General features: G+C 57.8%; 1 protein-coding gene and 1 pseudogene across 1 annotated transcript in view; one reads left to right on the top strand and one right to left on the bottom strand.

Annotated features, from left to right (window-relative positions):
• Positions 1-16217, bottom strand: part of LOC119822487 (H-2 class I histocompatibility antigen, L-D alpha chain-like) — a 741986-nt gene that overhangs the window by 440864 nt on the left and 284905 nt on the right. The gene's annotated exons all lie outside the window — the stretch shown is intronic.
• On the top strand, positions 93-16131 carry LOC119822459 (annotated as a pseudogene).

Below are 16217 nucleotides of genomic sequence, written 5' to 3'. Positions count from 1 at the left end.
CTGCTTCCCCAGCACTGGGCCTAGGGCCAGTTGTGTTTCTTGGCCATCACGTGGTTTCCCAGCTCAGCTGGGCAAGAGGAGGAGGAGCAAGGTCCAGAGTCAAACTGCCCCAAGCCTAGGTTGCCCAGAAGGGAGCAGACCTCTGACCAGACAGGTCTGACCGCCCTGGACCCAGCAGCCATGCGGCTCCTGTGGGGACTGCTCTGGGTGTTGAGCGTCGTTGCCTTGTCTTTGCAGAAGCCCAGGTCCTGAGGCCAGACACTGGGCTTGTGGGAGCGGGTGTGGGGTGGTAGGCTTAGGGCGGGTCTGAAGTGCCTCTGCTTTCTCCCAGGTTGCTCCTCTTCTCCCCTTCTGTGGTTAATTTGGGGGTCCCTCTGTCAGTGGGCTTGCAGCTCCAGGATGCCCCTCCAGGACAGCAAGTAAAAGGATCAGTGTTCCTGAGAAACCAAAATGGTCGCATCTGCTCCCCAAAGAAGGATTTTGTGCTCAGTTCAGGAAATGGTTTTGTGCTTCTCAGCCTCGAGGTAACCAGTGCCCACACCCCTGCTGTTTCTTAGGCCTCCCTGTTGTACCCTATGCCTGTTTGCTTAGTAACAGACAGGAGCTCGCTATGCAACAGCCTGGCTTTGAACTCCCAGCAGTCCTCCTGCCTCAGCCTCCCGAGTGCTGTGATCCACCAGGTTCTTCTGTTGTCTTTATGCTTATTTTTGGTTTGGAAACAGTTTCACAGTATAGCCTGGATTTCCAGTGGTCACTCAGCAGTCCTCCACTGGCTGCCCGAGTGTTGGGGTTACTGCCACACACCATGATGGCTGGCCCATCTGTTGCTTTTCAAGCCCATCTTCCTCACTGACGCCCTCCCTCCTCTCTTCCAAGCCCACTGTTCTTAGTGTCCCTGTCTTGGGCTCTGAGTCCCTTTCGTCTTGGACAGTCTCCCCCTCTACTCCTGACAGGTCCCACTGCCTGATATGAGCAACTGTGGCCTCTTTGAGCTACGCGGAGCCCCCCATGTCCAGCTGGTGGCTCAGTCTTCGTGGCTAAAGAACTCCCTGTATAAAGCCACAGACATACAGGGTGTCAACCTACTGTTCTCTTCTCGCCGTGGGCACATCTTCGTACAGACTGACCAGCCTGTTTATAACCCTGGCCAGCGGGGTGAGCCTCCTGCCTCGGCCTCTGCTCTCCTCTCCCAGGGTGACCCCACAGACGGCACCACCCCAGAGGACTACTTAGCGGTTTCCTCCTTAGAGGTCCCCTGTCCCTCTGCGCAGGGGCTCTTACCTCTCATCCTCCACTCTTAGTTCGTTACCGGGTTTTTGCACTGGATCAGAAGATGCGCCCATCCACTGACACCCTCACAGTCATGGTGGAGGTAAGTGTGACCTCTGACCTTCCTGATCCTGTGCACTGATGTGATCTCCCACCTGACGACAATGACCCCCCCCCCTACACCCCCCAGAACTCTAATGGCCTCCGTGTACGGAAGAAGGAGGTGTTTGCTCCTACGTCCATCTTCCAGGATGACTTCGTGATCCCAGACATCTCAGAGTGAGCTGCCCCACCTCAGGCCACCCCTCTATCGACATGCCCCTCTGACATAGGGGGTCACGTTCCAGATGCTCTGACCTGTGCCCCCATGCCTCTTCTGGAGGACGCAGGCCATGGGCTGTCTGTGGGTAGTTGAAGTCTCTCCCTTGTCCATTGTCAGGCCGGGGACCTGGACGATCTCAGCGAGGTTCTCAGACAGCCTGCAATCCAATAGCAGTGCCCGCTTTGAGGTGAAGAAATACAGTAAGTGCTGACTTGTGGGTTAGGTATGGGGTGAGGGGGGCCCTGCAGGGTAGAGGTGGGGGTGAGGCAGGGCAGCCCTGCGGGGAGGGAGCTGTGGAGGACCCTTTGTCTAGTACCTGGCCACTCATCTCTTTACCCTCATTCAGTTCTCCCCAACTTTGAAGTGAAGATCACCCCACAGAAGCCATATATCCTGTCAGTGCCCGGCTACATGGATGAAATACGACTAGACATCCAGGCCAGGTATCTCTCTCCTCTCATTCCACACCCAGGAATTGCCATGAAGAGCCCAGCTCTCCCTCCCTCCTTTCTTCCTTCCTTCCTTCCTTCCTTCCTTCCTTCCTTCCTTCCTTCTTTCCTTCCTTCCTTCCTTTTTTCTTCCCTCCATCTCTCCCTCCCTCCTTCCTTTCATCCTTCCTTCCTTCTTCTTCTTCTTTAGTTTGGTTTTTAAGACCTTGTCTAACCCTCCCTGTGTACCCACCTAATAGACCAGGCTGGCCTTGAAGTCACAGCGGTCCATCTGCCTGTGCCTCTTGAGTACTGGGATTAAAAGTGTGCATGTGTGCGTCTACGAGTGCAGGGGCATGTGTGTGTGTACATGTATGTGGAGGTCAGGGGACAACCTCGGGGCATTGTTAGGAACTCTGTTCATCTCCTTCGAGACACAGTCTCTCATTGACAGAGAACTCACTTAAAGGGCTAGGCTGGCTGTCCAGGAAACCCAAATCCCCCTGCCTCCACCTTCCCACTGCTGGATTTACAAGTGGATGCTGCCGCACCTGATGATTTACATGGACTCAGGGGTGTTGAATTCAGGTCTTGGTGCTGGCGTGGTAATCACCTGGCTTGCTGAGGTATTTCCCCAGCATTCAGCTCTCTTCCAATCTCCCGTGGCAACAGGTATATCTATGGGAAGCCCGTGCAGGGTGTGGCATACACGCGCTTTGCACTCATGGATGAGGATGGAAAGAGGACTTTCCTTCGGGGCCTGGAGACCCAGACTAAGGTAGGGGCGTGGTGAAGGAGGGCACTTAACCTCCAGACCCAGACCAAGGCAGGGGTGTGGTGAAGAGGGCACTGAGCCTGGAGACCCAGACCAAGGCAGGGGTGTGGTGAAGAGGGCACTGAACCTAGAGACCCAGACCAGGAAGGGGTGTGGTGAGGAGGGCACTGAACCTGGAGACCCAGACCAGGAAGGGGTGTGGTGAGGAGGGCACTGAGCCTGGAGACCCAGACCAAGGTAGAGGTGTGGTGAGGAGGGCACTGAGCCTGGAAACCCAGACCAAGGCAGGGCTGTGGTGAAGAGGGCACAGAACCTGGAGACCCAGACCAAGGCAGGGGTGTGGTGATCAGGGCACTGAGCCTGGAGACCCAGACCAAGGTAGGGGTAAGGTGAGGAGAGCACAGAACCTGGAGACCCAGACCAGGAAGGGGTGTGGTGAGGAGGGCACTGAACCTGGAGACCAAGACCAGGAAGGGGTGTGGTGAGGAGGGCACAGAACCTGGAGACCCAGACCAGGAAGGGGTGTGGTGAGGAGGGCACTGAGCCTGGAGACCCAGACCAGGAAGGGGTGTGGTGAGGAGGGCACTGAACCTGGAGACCCAGACCAGGAAGGGGTGTGGTGAGGAGGGGCACTGAGCCTGGAGACCCAGACCAGGAAGGGGTGTGGTGAGGAGGGCACTGCACAGAGGAGGGGATGCTCGCTTACAAGCTGTTGTCATTTTTTAGTTGGTGGAAGGCCAGAGTCAAGTTTCCATCTCAAAGGACCAGCTCCAGGCTGCCCTGGATAAAGTCAGAGTTGGGACTGCAGACCTGGAGGGCCTCCGCCTCTACACTGGGGCAGCCGTCATTGAGTCTCCAGGTGGGTGGCTTTCTTCTGCTGCCACCCTAGACACGGAGGGCACATTGATACTGTCAGTGCAGCCCAGCAGCCGTGGTGGTGCAGGCCTTTAACCCCAGCACTCGGGAGGAAGAGAAGAGCAGGTGGATCTCAGAGTTCCAGGCCAGCCTGGTCTACAGAGGGAGTTACAGGACAGCCAGGGCTACACAGAGAAACCCTGTTTCAAAAAACCTAAATAAATAAAGAAATAATATAAAATAATATGCCAGTTACACCATAGCCCGGCTCCTCATCCTCAGTACAGCCCTGATGTCTGCCTGCTCTTCTCAGACACACAGGCAAGAACAACGACCCTGAGACTGCCTCTCCCTGGCTTCTCTGTCCCCATTTGTCCTACACCTTCCCTCTGTCCACTCACACACCCGACAGACATGATACGCACATGTGGGGAGGGAAGGATGCTTGATCCATTTCCTGACTCCTGTCTCTTTCCTGGGTTCCTCCTCCCCCTCCCTGCCCCCTCTCTTCCTCACAGGGGGGGAGATGGAGGAGGCAGAACTCACATCCTGGCGCTTTGTGTCATCTGCCTTCTCCTTGGACCTCAGCAACACCAAGCAGCACCTTGTGCCTGGAGCCCCACTTCATGCTGCAGGTTCTTCTCTGAAGGGCGGGAGCGGAGGGGCGCACGCATGGGCCGCGCAGTCCTGAGGATGGCCTTTTTCTCACCATGTCCCTCCAGGCCGTGGTCCGAGAGATGTCAGGCTCCACAGCCTCTGACGTTCCTGTCAAAGTTTCTGCCACGTTGTCCTCTGGCTCTGGCTCACGGGTCCTCGACTTAGAGCAGAGCACCAACGGGATCGGCCATATCAGCCTTCCCATCCCTGTCCCACCAGACACCACAGCACTGCAGCTCTTGGTAGAGCTTCCCTGAGCCTGGGGACGGGCGTGCGGGAAGGGAGGGCTCGAGAGTCGTTCCCTGAGTGCCTCTGCTCGAGTCCGGGGGAGCGGTGGCTTATCTGAGTCCTTGACATAGACCCCGGCCTTCCCTGCCCTTCTCTCCAGGTGTCTGCAGGCTCCGTCTATCCGGCCCTAGCCAGGCTCACAGTGAAAGGCCCGCCTCCAGGAAGCTCTGGCTTTCTGTCCATTGAGCCCCAAGACCTTCGACCCCCTCGTGTGGGGGACACCTTCATCCTGAACCTGCGAACTGTGGGCATTCAGGGGCCTACCTTCTCTCATTACTACTACATGGTGTGTGGGACTCGGGGTATAGGAGTGTTGGCTGTAGGGCAGAGGCCTCTGCAGGCCTGGGCACAGGTTCAGGACCAGGTAGGGTCTACACAAGCAGAACACTCACTGCTCCTCCTTGGCTCAGATCCTCTCCCGGGGCCAGATCGTGTCTATGAACCGGGAGCCCAGGAGGACCCTGACCTCTGTCTCCGTGCTGGTGGACCATCGCCTGGCCCCTTCATTCTACTTTGTGGCCTACTTCTACCACCAAGGACTCCCAGTGGCCAACTCCCTGCTCATCCATGTGCAGCCCGGGGACTGTGAGGGCCAGGTGACTGGGGATGGAGAGGCTCTCTCTCTCTCTCTCTCTCTCTCTCTCTCTCTCTCTCTCTCTCTCTCGTCTCGTGTGTGTGTGTGTGTGTGTGTGTTTGGAGTGGGCTCTGCGTGTCCGTATCTCTTATATTGCAAGGGCACGCATGCACATGTTTGCATGTGCTTGTGGAGAGCTGGTAGTCATTGTGGATTGCTCTTCTGCCTTATTCATGGAGGAAGCTTGCCTCGGTGTCTCCTGGCGCTCACGGAAGAAGCCTATTCTTGCTAACCGCCGTGCTCTGGGAATCCCCTGTCTCCACCCGTTCCAGTCTGGAGTCACAGGAGTTTCAGATTCCCGTCGTCATGACTGAATGGCACACACTTTCAGTCAGCCTCTGGTCCACGTCCTAGCCCGCTCTGCCCCGCTGACTGCCCTTTACTTCCTATTTCGGCCAGCTGGAACTGAATGTGGATGGTGCCAAGGAGTATCAGCACTGGGGACAAGCGTGAAAGCTGCAGATTAAGACAGACTCGCAAGCCCTGGTGGCCCTGGGCGCCGTGGACACGGCTCTGTATGCTGTGGGTGGCAAGACTCACAAACCCCTCGACATGGGCAAGGTTTGTCAAGCCCTCTCCATTTCTTGTGATCCTAAGCTCCAGTCACTCAGACCCCTCAGGCACCCCTCGGCCCTGCCTTGGAGCCTGGATCCTGGCCCCTTCCTCTCTCACCCTTGGCCTCCAGTTCTAAGTCCACCTGGCTCCTCTGTCTTTAAAAGCCCTGCCCTGATACCCACAGCAGAGTGGCAGGCCGTGCCCCTCTGCCACTCCTGTCTCCCAGCATCTCTTCCTTACCCTGCCAGGTCTTTGAAGTAATGAATAGCTACAACCTGGGCTGTGGTCCTGGAGGTGGGACGATGCCCTTGAGGTGTTCCAGGCTGCTGGTCTGGCCTTTTTCTGATGGAGATCAACTAAGTCAAGTCAGGGAGGGTAAGAATTGGAGCCAGGGGGACCAGACAGGGAGGAAAGGCTGGGGTGGTGTAGGAATGGAGCAAGGGATCTCAGCAGCTGGGAGGCAGAGGAAGGCAGATCTCTCTCTGTGAGTCCCTGGCCAGCCTGGTCTACAGAGTGAGTCCAGGACAGCCAGGGCTACACAGAGAAATCCTGTCTCAAAGGCTAAAACAAAAAGAGGGATTGAAAACAATGGTACTATTAGTAAAAAAAACCCCAAAAGAATGGAGCAGTGGGAGCCAGCCGAGGGAACGAGGCCGAGTGCAGGATTCATGCATGAAAGGCCAGCCGCAGACAGGGAAGGAGGGTGCCCGAGGTCCTCACTGCTTGGCGCGCTGCCCTCTTGCTCTCTGCCAGGCCTGAGCTGGGTCCCAGGAGAAGAAAAGCCGGCAGAAGAGAAGCGTGGGCTTCCAGAAGGCTGTCAGTTGAGAAGTGTGAGTTGTGGGGAGCCACCAGGGTGGGGTCTGCCTCTCTGTCCTCTGCAAGCCCCTCAGCCAGCTGTGGCACTGAGGGGTGGGAAGCCAAGGGTTGCAGGTGGGAGGCTGGATGGGAACAGGTCCTTTCGGCCTCCTGACGGTTTCTCCGGCACATACTGGTGTCTCCATGGGACGGGTGGGGCTGAGGTCAGGTCCTGCACCTGCCCAGCCTCTCCTGGCCTACCAGTGGGCCAGTATGCTTCCCCATGAGGCCAGGCGATGCCTGCCAGGATGGCTGACAAGGTTGCCCATGGCAGCGCACCTGTGAGCAGCGGGCAGCCCGGGTGCGGCAGGGCCAGCTGCCGGGAGCCCTTCTTGTCCTGTTGCCTGTTTGCTGAGGTCCTGGCGGCAAGAACCAAAGCAGAAGCCAGGCGGGCTTTGCCCGAGGTGAGCAGCCATGTGAAGCTGGGGAACAGTAGTGGTGGCCTGAGAGGGCCAAACCTCCCCTCAATCCAGTGCCCCTCCCTCAGCCCAGGAGGTGCTGCAGGAAGAAGATCTGATCGATGAGATGACATCCTCGTGCGCAGCTACTTCCCGGAGAACTGGCTCTGGAGAGTGGAGCCCGTGGACCGCTCCAAACTGTGAGGGCCCTGGGTTCTGACGTGGCCTCGGGCTGGTTCTGGGGACAGTCCCGTGCGGTGACATGCTTCCTCTGAATTCCACTACAGGCTGACACAGTTGCTCCTGACTCTCTGACCACATGGGAGATTCATGGCGTGGAGCCTGTCGAAAAGCAAAGGTGAGGTATCCCTGCTCACACCTCAGGCTGCTCACACCTCAGGCTCTCACACTCAGGCTGCTCCCACCTCAGGCTGCTCACAACCTCAGGCTGGCTCCCACCTCATGCTGCTCACACCTCAGGCTGCTCACACCTCAAGGCTGCTCAACCTCAGGCTACTCACACCTCAGGCTGCTCACACCCTCAGGCTGCTCACACCTCAGGCTGCTCCCTTCCCTTCCCTGCCCTTCCCCTTGACTCTGCTTTGCCCTCTGCTCCCAGCACGGGGTGGAGCCGTACGCAGCTGAGAAGATCTCTACTGGTGTGCATCTAGCCTGAGAGCTGTCAAAGCTGAGGGCAAGAGCGTAGTCATTGCCAGACCCTTCCTTCCTGTGCCCTGAGGTCCTCATGTCCCGCCATCTCCTGCCTTCCTCCTATCCTCATCAACAGGCCTGTGTGTAGCGACACCCCGACCCGTGTCCGCGTGTATCCGAGAATTCCACCTGCATCTGCGCCTGCCCACCTCTGTCCGCCTCTTTGAGCAGCTCGAGTTGCGGCCCGTTCTCTACAACTATCTGATACTACTGCCCTGACTGTGAGATCCATGGGAGCCTATTCACTCAGGGCCGGGGGGCGGGGGGAAGGGCGGGTGTGGCCAGGAACAGGGCAGGCTGTGGTCTTTACTGGATTAGGACTCTGGCCATCCCTGTCGTCCTGTCCTCAGGTGAGTGTCCATGTGTCCCCAGTGGAAGGACTGTGCATGGCTGGTGGGGGAGGGCTGGCTCAGCAGGTGTCAGTTCCTGCAGGCTCTGCCCGGCCTGTGGCCTTCTCTGTTGGTACCCACGGCTGCTGCCTCTGTGTCCCTGAAAGTGGTGGCTCGAGGGTCTAATGAGGATTTCGTGGGAGATGCTGTCCTCTAAGATTCTGCAAATCGAAGTAAGTGACTGCCCCTAATCTAGGGCCCTGGGCTCCCAGACTGTATTCTTTAGTATTCTGCTGGCCAGACCAGAGCTCAGCGCCCAAACCTAGTGCAATCGTGAACCTGCCACTGCGATTGTGACTCAGCTCTGTCTCTGAAATGATTTATATGTTATATTTTCAGCCAGAGGCTAGATATGTAGCCCAGGCTAGCCTCAGACTCATTCTAGATATGATACGTAGCCCAGCTGGCCTTGAACTTACAGTAATCCTCAGCCTTGCCTGTCCAAATTGCTGGGATCGCAGGCAGGGCACGGTCACAGCCGTTTGTTTCTCGACATTGTTTCTTCTATGTCATTTACTGTTTGCGGTACTGGGAGTTAAGCCTAGGACTCTGCATGGTAGACCCGTGAGCCGGGTAGACCAGGGTCTCCCATCCATGAAGTTTACAACTCCCAAGTCCCAGGGTGTCTGCCCCAGGAGGGACTGTGTACTCCTGGCTGATCCCTGCTCCATTTTTGACTGAGACAGAAGGAAGGGGCCATCCACAGAGAAGAGATGGTCTAATACGAACTCAAACCCCTGGGTGAGTGGCTCCTACCCCAGCTGCCAGTTCCCTAGGGCAGTTAGGGGCACAGGGGCCGACCGCCAGCTCCTCTCACCTCCCTAGATACCCGAGCCCGGACTTTGGAAATTCCCGGCAACATCTGATCCCAACATCATCCCCGATGGGGATTTCAGCAGCTTCGTCAGGGTTACAGGTCAGAGTCTGTTCCTTCTCATGAGCACTTGTGTGTGCCTGAAGCCTGTAGGCTGCTGTGTTGCCCTGTGAGGCTGGGTCCCTACAGTCTCATCCTCACCTTCTCCTCTTTCGCAGCCTCTGAACCCTTGGACAACTTTGGGCTCTGAAGGCGCCTTGTCTCCAGGAGGCGTGGCTCCCTCCTATAGACTACCCAGGGGCCTGTGCAGAACAAACCATGATCCTATTTGGCCCCTACTCTGGCTGCATTCCCACTACCTGGACAAGACATAACAGTGGAGCAAACTGCCCCCTGAGACCAAGGACCAGCTGTGGAATCTCATCCAGAAAGGTTCTGGGTTCAATAAAAGGAGGAATCAGAGCCAGGAAGGGCATGATGGGCAGCTGGGAGCCTAGTGAAAACTCTGGAGGGTGTCACTTGGTGCACAGCCTGGGCACAGACAGCAGGATAGTGGGCATGTGCCTAACAGCCAGCTCTCCCTTCCAGGGCACATGCGCATCCAGCAGTTCCGGAAGAAAGATGGCTCCTTTGGGGGCTTGGTGCACAGGGACAGCAGTACCTGGTGAGGCGGGGCCGTGTGTTCAGATCCTCTGGAGAACAACAGACCACAAACCAGGTCACCAGAGGGTCTAGCCTTGTCTCCAGCTATCCCTTCCTTCCTCTAGGCTCACGGCCTTTGTGCTGAAGATCCTGAGTTTGGCGGCAGGAGCAGGTGGGCGATGCCCCTGAGAAGCTGCAGGAGACTGCTTCTTGGCTGTTGTCCCAGCAGCTGGGTGATGGCTCATTCCACGACCCATGTCCAGTGATTCACAGAGACATGCAGGTGTGAGCATGCAAGAGTCCCTGGGACAGCAACAGTAAGACCGTCCTGGGTCCCTCACCCGCTCTGGCCTGACACCCTCGTTCTCTCCCTACCAGGGGGCTTGGTGGGGCACGATGAGAACGTGGCCCTCACTTGCCTTTGTGGTCATTGCCCTTCACCACGGGCTGGCCGTCTTCCAGGACGGGAGAGCCCAGCAGCTGAAGGACCGAGTGGTAAGGAAGCCGGCACGCTGTCCCTTCGTGGGTCCCCGCTGTCCTCTCTGGCCCCGGGCGCACCGGATCAGGCCTCTGCTTTCTTCTAGGAAGCCTCCATCTCCAAGGCAATGAGTTCTTGGGGGCAGAAGGCAAGTGCTGGGCTCCTGGGCGCCCACGCAGCTGCCATCACAGCCTATGCCCTGACACTGACCAAGGCCTCCGAGGACCTGAGAATGTTGCCCACAACATCCTGATGGCCATGGCTGAGGAAGCGGAGACGGTGAGGGCAAGGGCGGCCTGGCAGAATGCCTGGGACCTTTGGGATGGCCCTGCAGAGACAGACTGAAGATAAGGGGCCTTGCAGGGCTGAGGCCAGGAACAGGGACGACCAGCAGGGGGCGCGAGAGAGCCGGCTGGCCCAGCTCCAAATGCAGTGTCCCTGTTCAACATGCCCTTCCTTCCCCTTCCCTTCCTTCCCCTTCCCCCCCTTCCCCTCTCCTCTCTTCCAGGAATCCTCTACTGGGGCTTTGTCCCTGGCTCTCAGAACGATGTTGTGTTGTCCACCCCGGCTCCTCGTAGCCCATCCGAACCTGTGCCCCGTGCCCCAGCCCTGTGGATCGAGACCACAGCCTACGGCCTCTTACATCTGCTGCTGAGGGAGGGCAAGGGAGAGATGGCCGACAAGGCCGCATCCTGGCTCACCCACCAGGGCAGCTTCGAAGGGGGATTCCGCAGTACCCAGGTAGGGGCAGCCACAGGGCTCTGGGTAGGTGGTCCCGAGATCACGTGCCTGACTCCTAGCCTAATCTTAGGACACAGTGTCACTCTGGACGCCCTGTCTGCATACTGGATCGCTTCCCCACACCGCAGAGGAGAGGGTCCTCAATGGTGACTCTCAGTTCCCTGGGCCGCAATGGGTTCAAGTCTCACGCGCTGCAACTGAACAACCACCAAGTCAAGGGCCTGGAGGAGGAGCTGAAGGTGACCACACCCTCCCTGACAGGGCTGCTGTGGGGTTTGGGCCAGGTCAGAAGCGTGGTCTTCCCCCCCCCCACCCCCGCCCTGTGACCGTCTTGATGGTCCATCTCTCAACTGAGGGTGTTGTGGGAAGACTGACTTTTCTTCTGGCCGCATGATCAAACCTCAGGGATCTTCTCTCTCCCATAATACAGCGTATGTGCAGAGCCCACACTAGGGTCCAGGACAGTGGTCCTTCACCTTCCCAACGCTGCGGCCCTTTAATACGGTTCCTCATGCTGTGACCTCCAACCATATGAAACCATATGATCTCATTGCTATTTCCTAACTGTAATGAAGCTAGTGCTAATCAATCCTAGTGTAAATATCTATGGTTTCTTATGGTCTGAGGTGACCCCTGGGAAAGGGGTTGTTCAACCCCAAAGGGGTCAGGCCCCACAGGTTGAGAACCGCTGGCCTGGGGTCTGGGGAGAGCATCTTCAGCAAAGGAGAAGCCTTCTGGGGCAGTGGAGGGGGATGCACTGCTTTGAGAGACCGTCCTGTGCCGTCTGACCTGCTTTTCTCTCCCTCCTGGAAGTTTTCCCTGGGCAGTAAGATCACTGTGGAGGTCGGAGGGAACAGCAAAGGCACCCTGAAGGTGAGGCCAGCAGGGCAGGGCGGCCTGGGCTTTGGGAGACCTTGTGCTGGCTGCTCTCCCTTCCCTGAGCCTTCCTCTTGGCTCTGGTCCCTGTTTCTGGGTCTCTGCTGTTTCCTTCACCTGCACATCCTGGCTCTCCTGTCCCTTGTCCACAGCACCCAGACCCAGGTCCCATGCCCCTTTCCTTCCCGTTTGTCTCATCTGATGCTGGGACCCCCTTTATTCCCTGAGGCTCGCTGCCCTGCTAGAGATGTCAGCAGCCTCCCTCTGCTGGCCCAGGTGCCCCTTGCTGTGCTCTCAAGCTGCCTCTCTGGTCACTGCCCAGCACAGCAGGTAGACTGGCAGCACGGGAAAGTGTGCCATTTCCCAGAGTGAGGGGATACGCCTGATGGTCCAGTGGTTGGGGGGCAGAGTCAGGAGGACCAGTAGCTCAAGGTCCCTCTGCTTGATTATGAATTTGAGGCTAGCTTGTGTAAGGGTCTGAGAATTGCAAAGGAAGACCCCAGACTCAAATAGTATGAAAGACAGAACCTTTTATTCCAGCATGTAGGTCATCATTGTTCAAAGTTATGACCCAAGAAGAACAACACAACCCCTTTTTAAAGATTTATTTTATTATTATGTATATAGTGTTCTGCTTGCATTATGTCTGCAGGCCAGAAGAGGGCACCAGATCTCATTACAGGTGTTTGTGAGCCACCATGTGGTTGCTGGGAATTGAATTCAGGACCTCTGGAAGAGCAGCCAGTGTTCTTAACCTCTGAGCCATCACTCCAGCCCTGAGAGCACAGGACCTGTCCTTTTCTTTACTGCTCTGAGGTTCTGCCTGAACTGGCTCAGGCCTGTGACCTGCTACCTCCCCTGTCCTTGTAGGACGCAAACTCAGGCAGTTATAAATCGGAAATTCAGACCTTTCTCTTAGACCCTCGTTAGACCCTTTAAAAAAACAAACCAGATTTGCCTTCCAGCCCTCCCGTTACACAGCTGGGCTCTGCCGCTGTCACCCCCATAGGTCTCCTCTGCATTCTGTCCTGTGTTGTCTTCAAGGGGCTTGGAGGACCCACTGCAGGGCGTCCTGTTGTGGCCCCTCCCCCTTCTGCAGGCTGGGCTAGGGTGGCCTCCTCACTGCTCTGACATCTTGGCCAGAGCCTCAGTTTGGTTCTTCATTGGGATTGTGTGGGGGACGGGAGATCTGGGGTTGGCTTGGGGAAAGGGAGAAAGTAGAGGGCCTTAGGTCCCTCTGCCCAGGACCCTCTAAGTCTTGACCAATGTGTGTCCTGTGTTTTGTTCCCTCTCTGACTGAGCCAGGTCCTCCGTACCTACAATGTCCTGAACCTGAAGAACACGACCTGTCAGGACCTGCAGATGGAAGTGACAGTCACAGGCTATGTGGAATACACCCGTGAGTGTGGGTCTGGGGTCCTGAGCCCTGCAGAGCAGTCACAGGCTGTGTGGAAATCACCCGTGAGTGTGGGTCAGGGATCCTGAGCCCTGCAGGGCAGTCACAGGCTGTGTGGAAATCACCCGTGAGTGTGGGTCAGGGGTTTTGACCCTGCAGGGCAGTCACAGGCTGTGTGGAATACACCCGTGATTGTGGGTCAGGGGTTTTGACCCTGCAGGGCAGTCACAGGCTGTGTGGAATACACCCGTGAGTGTGGGTCTGGGGTCCTGAGCCCTGCAGGGCAGTCACAGGCTGCATGGAATACACCTGAGAATATATGGGTCAGGGGTTTTGAGCCCTGCAGAGCAGTCACAGGCTGTGTGGAATACACCCGTGAGTGTGGGTTAGGGGTCCTGAGCCCTGCAGGGCAGTCACAAGCCATGTGGAATACACCCGAGAGTGTGCGTCAGGGTCCTGAGCCCTGCAGGGTTGACCCGGGCTGAGACCCCCTCACCGCGGCCCTGCACAGGAGAAGCCTACGAGGACTATGAAGACTACGAGGATGAGATGCCAGCTGCGGATGACCCGAGTGCCCACTCTCAGCCTGTGACGCCCCTGCAGCTGTTTGAGGGTCGAAGGAGCCGCCGCAGAAGGGAGGCTCCCAAGGTGGCAGAGGAGGAGGAGTCCAGAGTGCAGTACACCGTGTGCATCTGGTGGGTGCCGCCTGCTTCCTGCATATGCGGTGGGGGCACAGGCTGGGGGCAGGAGCATGCCCAGGGTGTGGTTCAAGTGGAGCCTGTACAGCCTGCCTCTCCTCCCTGTAGGCGCAAGGGCAAGGTGGGGTTGTCTGGCATGGCGATCGCAGACATCACCCTCCTGAGTGGATTCCACGCCCTGAGGGCCGACCTGGAGAAGGTAGGGTCAGCCCCCCACAGTCACCCTCCTTCCCCGGGAGCCCTGCTCCAGCTCTGTAGCACCCCAGGTGCTGAGCCCTGTCAACTGCCATGCCCTGTGACCGTCTCCCTCCCTGCAGCTGACGTCCCTCTCTGACCGGTACGTGAGTCACTTTGAGACCGATGGGCCCCATGTCCTGCTGTACTTCGATTCGGTGAGTGTGGAGAGGCGCACAGGAAGCAGCTGGGTCTCCATCCTGCGTTGTCAGGGTCGGATGGTGTGGGCAGCTGGTGAGGGCAAGAGGTGGGGATGTTTTGGGGAGGCAGAGAGCCTTGGAGAGCTCACCTGTCCTGCCACACCTCAATGCCAGGATGGGGCTGTGAGTTCAGCTTGGCAGTCATCAGCCTTCAAGGGTTTATGGGGAGCCAGGGAGAGGTGGGGGCCACCATGGACACTGGTGGGGGATCAGGGCTGCCCAGGCCTGCATTCCTGGGGAAGGAGAGGTGCCAGGTGAGACAATGTGGGTTGCGAAGCTAACCCGCCTGGAGGGTCTCACAGGGAATGTGTGCCTATAGTGAGACTCCGCAGAGGGCCTCGGCACTGAAGACTGGGACAAGGTCACCATGGTGGCAGTGAAGTCATCAGAGGCCTTGGGGACCAATTTTCGAGTCTAGTGTCAGGAAGATGACAGAACATGAAGGACGGGTGCTGGGGATAAGGTCATGGTGACCAAGCAGAAGCAAGGCAGGCAGCGGCCTGGCCCTGAGCAGCCTTCTTCCTGGTGCCAGGTCCCGACCACCCGGGAGTGTGTGGGCTTTGGAGCCCTGCAGGAGGTGGCCGTGGGGCTGGTGCAACCTGCCAGCGCTGTCCTGTATGACTACTACAGCCCCGGTGAGCACTTGGGATGCTCTGGCATGCAGGATCAGGGGCCTGACCCCTCATAGTGGTACCACGGTGTGGGGAGACCCTGGCTCCTGAGATGCCGAGACAGAGAGGAGAGGCCCTCACTCCTGGCTGCTCTTCTCTAGACCACAAGTGCTCCGTGTTTTATGCTGCACCGAGTAAGAGCAAGCTCCTGTCCACCTTGTGCTCTGCAGATGTGTGCCAGTGTGCAGAGGGTGAGATGAGGCCTGGGGGCGGGGCTGGGAAATGGGGGCACCCAGCTGGTCTCACCTGACACTTGCCCTCAGGGAAGTGCCCTAAACAGCGCCGCTCTCTGGAGCGAGGGGAGCAGGACAAGGATGGCTACAGGATGAAGTTTGCCTGCTATTACCCCCCGAGTGGAGTACGGTTAGTGCCCCTCGGCCTCCGTCCTGCTTGGCACCAGCACCTTGGGCTCCCCAGGTTGCCTGCTTTTGCCCCAAGCCCACCTGTGGCCTCTTTGCGTCGCCCCAACTTCCCTTCCTTTTCCCTTCCACTCCCAGGCTTCCAGGTTAAGGTTCTCCGAGAAGATGGCAGAGCTGCCTTCCGCCTCTTTGAGACCCAGATCACCCAAGTCCTGCATTTGAGTAGGGAGGAGAGGCGGGTGGACGGGGACTCGTGGAGGCCGAGATCTGGCTGTGGGACCTCTCAGAATTAGGAAAACCCCAAATTGGGAATGATTCGAATGCGAACCCCCATCCTCACCTCTCCATCTCCTGGTCCCTGGGAACCTGGACGTCCATCAGAAGCAGAGAGGGTTAAATGGCAGAATCTCCACAGAGCCCTGCCCAGGGCTCCTGGCCTTCCTTTCTCTGATGTCTTCATCTTACTTCCTCAGGCAAGGATGCCAAGGCTTCGGTAGGTCAGACCCGCAACTTCCTGGTCCGGGCCTCTTGCCGCCTCCGCCTGGAGCCTAACAAAGAATACTTGATCATGGGTCTGGACGGGGTCACCAGTGACCTCAAGGGAGAGTGAGTCATGGGCCCTGACCTCCCCTGCTCCCCAAGTCTGTGACCTTCCTTTGGGGACAGATCCTAGGCACCTAGTTCTGCCCCTCCAAAGCCTGGTGTGTCCTGTGCCCGTCCTGAGCCTCCCTGTGTCCTCTGCAGCCCTCAGTACTTGCTGGACTCCAGTAGCTGGATCGAGGAGATGCCCTCGGAGCGCCTGTGCCGGAGCACCCGCCAGCGGGCAGCCTGTGCGCAGCTCCACGACTTCTTGCGGGAGTACAGCACCCAGGGGTGCCAGGTGTGAGCGCAGGACTCTGGACCCCTGAGCTCATCCCAGGACTTAGGCCTAAATAAAAGCTTTTGACAGCAAAGTGTCCCTGTGTGTTTGTC

Source organism: Arvicola amphibius, chromosome 9 (assembly GCF_903992535.2).
Source record: "Arvicola amphibius chromosome 9, mArvAmp1.2, whole genome shotgun sequence".
Taxonomy (NCBI): domain Eukaryota; kingdom Metazoa; phylum Chordata; class Mammalia; order Rodentia; family Cricetidae; genus Arvicola; species Arvicola amphibius.
Note: the sequence above shows the minus strand (reverse complement) of the source record. Positions and strands in the feature narration are given on the sequence as shown.